The sequence below is a fragment of the Sus scrofa genome, chromosome 1, assembly GCF_054392235.1.
Source record: "Sus scrofa isolate SSC_HxYL_T2T_F1_AM1 chromosome 1, Sscrofa_HxYL_maternal_Yorkshire_Landrace_v2.0, whole genome shotgun sequence".
In the NCBI taxonomy this organism is placed as follows: domain Eukaryota; kingdom Metazoa; phylum Chordata; class Mammalia; order Artiodactyla; family Suidae; genus Sus; species Sus scrofa.
In genome coordinates, this window is record NC_139383.1 from 100,566,168 (window position 1) to 100,572,157 (window position 5,990).

At 37.5% G+C, this 5,990-nt stretch overlaps 1 pseudogene; it reads left to right on the plus strand.

Moving 5' to 3' along the window:
- The first annotated feature begins 4,382 nt into the window (after positions 1–4,382).
- LOC110258889 (olfactory receptor 5G25-like) lies at positions 4,383–5,332 on the plus strand (annotated as a pseudogene).
- Positions 5,333–5,990: the final 658 nt, after the last annotated feature.

Sequence of the window (5,990 nt, forward strand, 5' to 3'; positions counted from 1 at the left end):
TCATGTTCTATCCCAAGAGATTGCATATGATTCCCCGTGTTATATAGTAGGACCTCATTGCTTATCCACTGTAAATGTAATAATCTGTATCTACTAACCCCAAACTCCCAGTCCATTCCCCTCCATCCCCCCTCCCACTTGGCATCCACAAGGCTCTTCTCTGTATCTGTGAGTTTGTATCTGTTTTGTAGATAGGGGTTCACTTGTGCTGCATTTTAGATTCTACATATAAGTGACATCATATGATATTTGTCTCTTTCTGACTGACTTCACTTAGTATGAGAATCTCTAGCTGTATCCATGTTGCTGCAAATGTCATTAATTCATTCTTTTTATGGCTGAGTAGTATTCCATTTTATACATATACCACTTCTTCTTCTACAGCCATACCACCCTGAACACACCCAGTCTCACCCGAGGTAGAATCTTGCTTTGCTTTTTCCAAAAACAGCACATGTTTGAGTGAGGTGGTGAAAGGTAGGAAAATCTACATCTTTTTATCAGTCTACTTCATTGGGCTCTTATGAGGTTCTGAATGAATAAATGCTCTCAAAACACTTTGAAGAAGGCCCAGCATGTAGTAAGCATCTCCAGTAACTAGATTAATGTCCTGAGGCAACTTTTAGATGAATAGGTGTCATTTGTTTTCTGACATGTGTTGAAAGACACATAATTGCTTACAGAAATTTTTTGCCTCATGTTAAAATATTTTTAAATTTAAACCCAAACCTGTTTTTCAAACCTTATATTTTAAAATTTCATATATCCAGTGTGGACTAGTTTTGTCTCTCAAAGATGCTGTGCTATCTAAAGTTATAGCTCTCTATTGCTGCACAGATAACCCTGCTTCATCTTATATTTCTTTACCTGAATCTTAACCTCCATTTGAGCTTCATTATATCCAAGAGACTATTTCCAAAACCTCTGTTATAATGATCCCACCCTCCTGGTAATTCATGGGCCAATCATGAGGTCCCTAAGTGCTTCTGGGCATCCACACTCTGATTGTAATCTCTCTGAAGCAGGGCTTTATTTTTGGTTCTCAAATCTGCACTGTGCCAATGGCTGGTGCTTATCATGCAGAGGTTGAAGGTTCAACGCTGGAATTTCCAAGAGGGAAGATGGTCCCAAAGGGAGATAAAATTTTATTTTGTGCAGGTACTCTCTAAATAAGTTCCTCATAAAGTAACTTTAATTTCTTCTCTATAGGCCTGATCTCCTGAGCTTCTGTTTCCCTGGGAATTATTATACAACAGTTCTTTAGAAAAACCTCTGGTATGTGTTGTGTAGAATTGAGTCAATAAACCCTTTTTTAATCTGGGAAGACCCAGATTTGAAGGTGGTATCACTATACTGTAGGAGCTGAGAAGAATGACAGGTCTACATTGGAGGGTAATTTATTTTCCTATCAGGAAATGTTAATTTTGTAATTTACCTTGGCATAAACAGTCAAAAAGTCCGGAGCATGTTTCTTAGGACAGGTGAGTTAAGTGATTTCCTAAATTACCTTCTGGAGACCAGATAGAGAAACTGAGTTTAGAAGTCTAACAAAACATCCCCTCTAAGCTTATTGTGAGGAGTAATTTGGTATACATAGAATGTTTAGTCTTTGTCTTTTGGTTTTAATGACCTAACTTTAATGTACATTTTGTTTGAATTTTGCATTTGGCATGGAGATGCTAAGTATGCTACAAGACATATGGGCTCATAGAATGTTATAATGAGGAGACTTTGGTTTCTTTGTCTTTTTTTATGGCAATACCTGAAACTTACGGAAGTTCCTGGGCCAGCTATGACCTATGCCACAGCCACAGCAACACTGGATCCAAGCCACATCTGTGATCTGTGATGCAGCTTATGGCATTGCTGGACCCCTAATTCATTGAGCAAGGCAAGGGATTGAATCTACATTTTCACAGAGACAATGTTGAGTTCTTAATTCGCTGAGTCACAAAGAGAACTCCTTTTCTGGGTCTTAATATCTTCATGTTACATATACTGAATATTATATGTAAAAAACAAGCCTATGAATCATCTGTCTTGAATTCCTGCGACCCATGCCAGAGTCACATGCATACCTAAGACCATGAGTTTTCTGTATTGGAAACTATGTTTTGGGTAAGGCTGGGGGAAATACAGTAATAGATACTTCAACTGTCAGAAACTTTTGCTTTCATGTAAGAGTTTGAGTTGGTTGCGATCATATATGAGCATATTCTAGTTTTACCCTCATACAATTTTTATCACCTCAATTTATTTTGGCACTTAAACTGTTTTGTTTCCATCTTGCTTGAGTGCTAACAAATATAAGTGACCTGAAATGTTTCTGAATTTAGAAAATATTAAATTTTTGAAACATTTTACTAACTAATGTATGATAATCCTCACTAATCTTAAATTCCATCCCTCTTTTCTGAGTTCCATTGGCTCTGAGACCACAGGAGGTCAGTGGCTTTTATTTCATTCATTTCCAGCTAAGCTAAACCCTCTTCAATCTGTCTTACCAGAGAGGATGTCATGCGATGTCTGTTAGTACATCTCCCACCACACACCCCATTAATATATATATATTTTTTTCTTTTTAGCATATGTAAAATTCCAAGGCTAGGTATCAAATAGAAGCTGCAGCTGCCAGCCTACCTCACAGCCACAGCAATGCAGGGTCTGAGCCATGTCTGTGACCTACACCACAGCTCACAGCAATGCTGGATCCTTAACCCACTGAGCAAGGCCAAGGATAGAACCTGCATCCTCATGGAAACTAGTTGGGTTCATTACTGCTGAGCCACAACAGGAACTCAAAATCCATAATACTTTTGTGTGATTGCACTGCTGGGATCTGGTTATTTCCATGTCCAAAATTTATACCTCCCTTCTTCAATTTTCATTTTTCATACTATATTCACTTTCCTTTTCTCTAACATCCTAATAGTTTTTTTTCTTTTTTCTGAAACCTTTCAATTTTGAAATAAATAAAGATTCACAGTCAAGTTCAAAAATAGTCCAGAGGGGGCCTCACATACCTTTCTTTCAGGTTCCCCCCAGTTTACCACTGCAGGACACTATAAAAAAACAGAGAATGAACATTGGTATAATGTGTGTATACTTCTGTATCATTTTAGCACACGTGTAGATTTGTTTAACCACCACCACACTCAGGATACAAAATTATTCCATCTCCACAAAGACCTCCCATGTTCTTCCTTCTTTATAATCACATCACTACCCTACTTTCCCAACATTTCTAATCCCAGGTGACCTGTTCATCTCAAAAATTTTGCCATTTGAACACATTATATAATTGGAATCATAGAGTATGAGACCTTTCCATTATGTAAATGGAATCATAGAGTATGAGACCTTTTCTTCAACATTAATGCGGTTGAAACCCAGTCAAGTTGCTGCGTGTATCATAGGTTGTGCCTCTTAATTACTGAATAGTATTCTGCAGTATGGATATACCACAGTTTGCTTCACCATTAACCTATTGTAGGACACTTTGATTGTTCTAAGTGTTTGGCCATTATGAATGAACTTCCTATGAATAAAAAGTGTACAGGTTTTCTGTGAATATAGCTTTTTATTTCTTGAGATCATTGCCCATAAGTGTCCTTTTCATCCGCAACATATTATTTTTCTTTCCCAGTTTCAGATAACACTCAATGGATGACAACACCTGTTCAGTATTTCAGAACTGATCTCTTCTTATGGACTAAAAATTCACTGGAGTTTGATTATTTTAATCACCTACATCATATGGGGAATGTCAGTGTTTTGAAGAAGGTGTCACAGAGTAGACACTACGGAGGACTTTGACCCTGTTCAAAACCCAGCTTTTTTTATCTAGGCTTGCACTCCTTCTTAGACTTCAGAAGTTATATTTTAGATTTTAACTATTTTTTCTAGAATCTAAAGGAAGTGGCAAGAAAGTTATATACCTCACACCTTTTCTCTAGAATGAGAACTGTCAGCCTGAATTCATAAAGGTCACATAAAATACTTCACCTATGAAATGTGTTTTAAAACACCCTTGGTTCAAAGGCAGGGGTTTTAGAAACATAATCTGGCATAGTTAGAGGACTTGCCTTAGATAATCTCCAGAGGCCATTTCTACACCTATAAAATGTATGCTTCTCTTCAAAAATCCTGTTTTGATCAAGAAAAACTGAAAACCCAGTGAGATTTGGTGACTCAGTATTGCACAGAGAGTTAGCAGATAGGATGACAGACAAGAAGTCAACATCAGGACTGTTATTTGACAGTCTACCCCATGAAAGATAAAAACATAGAAGCTATATTCATTTTTAAACTCAAGAAGTCCAGTTATGAATTGACTCAAAGGAAAAATCTTTCTCTTTTTCATTACAGCTTAGATTGGAGAAATGGATTATGGAAATCAAACTTTGGTGATGGAGTTTGTTTTTGTGGGCTTGGCAAATCACTTCCAGCACCAGGTGGTTCTTTTTGTGATATTTCTCTTGGTTTATCTTGTCACTCTACTGGGAAACTTGGGGATAGTCACTGTCATCAGGATGGATTCTTGACTCCACACCCCCATGTACTTTTTCCTTAGCCACTTGTCCTTTGTGGATGTCTGTTCCTCTTCTTTCCTTGGTCCCAAGATGTTTACTGACATATTTCTGGAGAAAAAAATCATCTCTTTCTTTGGTTGTGCTGCTCAGTTATGTTTTTTTTTTTTTTAATCAGTTCATAGTGACTGAATGTTTCCTTTTGTCTTCCATGGCATTCGATCAGTATATGGCCATCTGTAAGCCCCTATTGTATGCACTCATTATGTCCCAGCGAGTTTGTGTGCAGCTGGTGGTAGGGCCTTATGCCATGGGTCTTATAAGTGCTGTGATTCATACAGTTTTTTTCCTTTTGCTTGCCTTACTGTGGTTCAAACATCATCAATCATTTCTTCTGTGACCTTCTTCCAGTTTTCTCCTTGGCATGTGCAGACACACAGGTCAATAAATTTTTACTTTTCATCGTGGCTGGAGCTGGAGGAGTCCTCACTAGTGTGATCATCTTGGTCTCCTGCTCTTACATCATCATGGCCATCTTGAGAATTCATTCTGCTTATGGGAGGTGGAAAGTCTTCTCCACCTGCTCTTCACACTTAGCTGTCTCCATTCTTTGTGGGACCCTCTTCTTTACCTATGTATGGCCAAGTTCTAGTTTCTCCTTGGACATCAACAAAGTGGTTTCTTTGTTCTACACATCTGTGATTCCCATGTTGAATCCACTCATCTCTAGCCTTAGAATCAAGGAAGTCAAAAATTCATTCAGAAGAGCATGTCAAAGGAATAAGTTCCTTATGGGTAAATAAACTGGAATACCATTTTACTACAGATTGGGAGCTAACATGTATGCAAGATGCAACTGCATGGCCTGTATATAGGAAGTCCTAATTTTACATTGAGAACTCCCTCTGTGTCACTGACAAGTCACACAGTGCCTTTAGGTCACAATTTTCTCACTTTTTTTTTCCTCATTTCTGATTCAGTAGGGATGCATTTTAGAACTTTCAGCTCAGATGAGTAGATCATTGAATCCCACGATTTTAAAAATATTTTTATTCACACCCAAAACATTTTATGACGAGGATATGAGAGATTCTTTGTTAAATTCTGAAAATAAATGCTGTAGTCACAAACAGTGGCTTAACAATACTTCTGTTTTGCCTGCAGTGTGTCAAGAGTGCTCATTGTTTGTGATCTTGGCCTTGACTTTTTAAACATAAACTGTTAAAAAGTGTATTGGTTCTGCGGCTCTAATGGATAGCATGGTGAGCATAGTTAATAATGCTGCATTGTGTGTTTATTTGTAAGTTGCTGAGAGAGTATATCTTAATAGGGGCCATCATAAGAAATAAGTTCATAACTCTTTATGTAATTGATAAATATATTGTGTAATCATTGTGCATATGAATCATGATGTTGTATACCTTGGACTAATACAATATTATATGTCAATTATGCACTGGT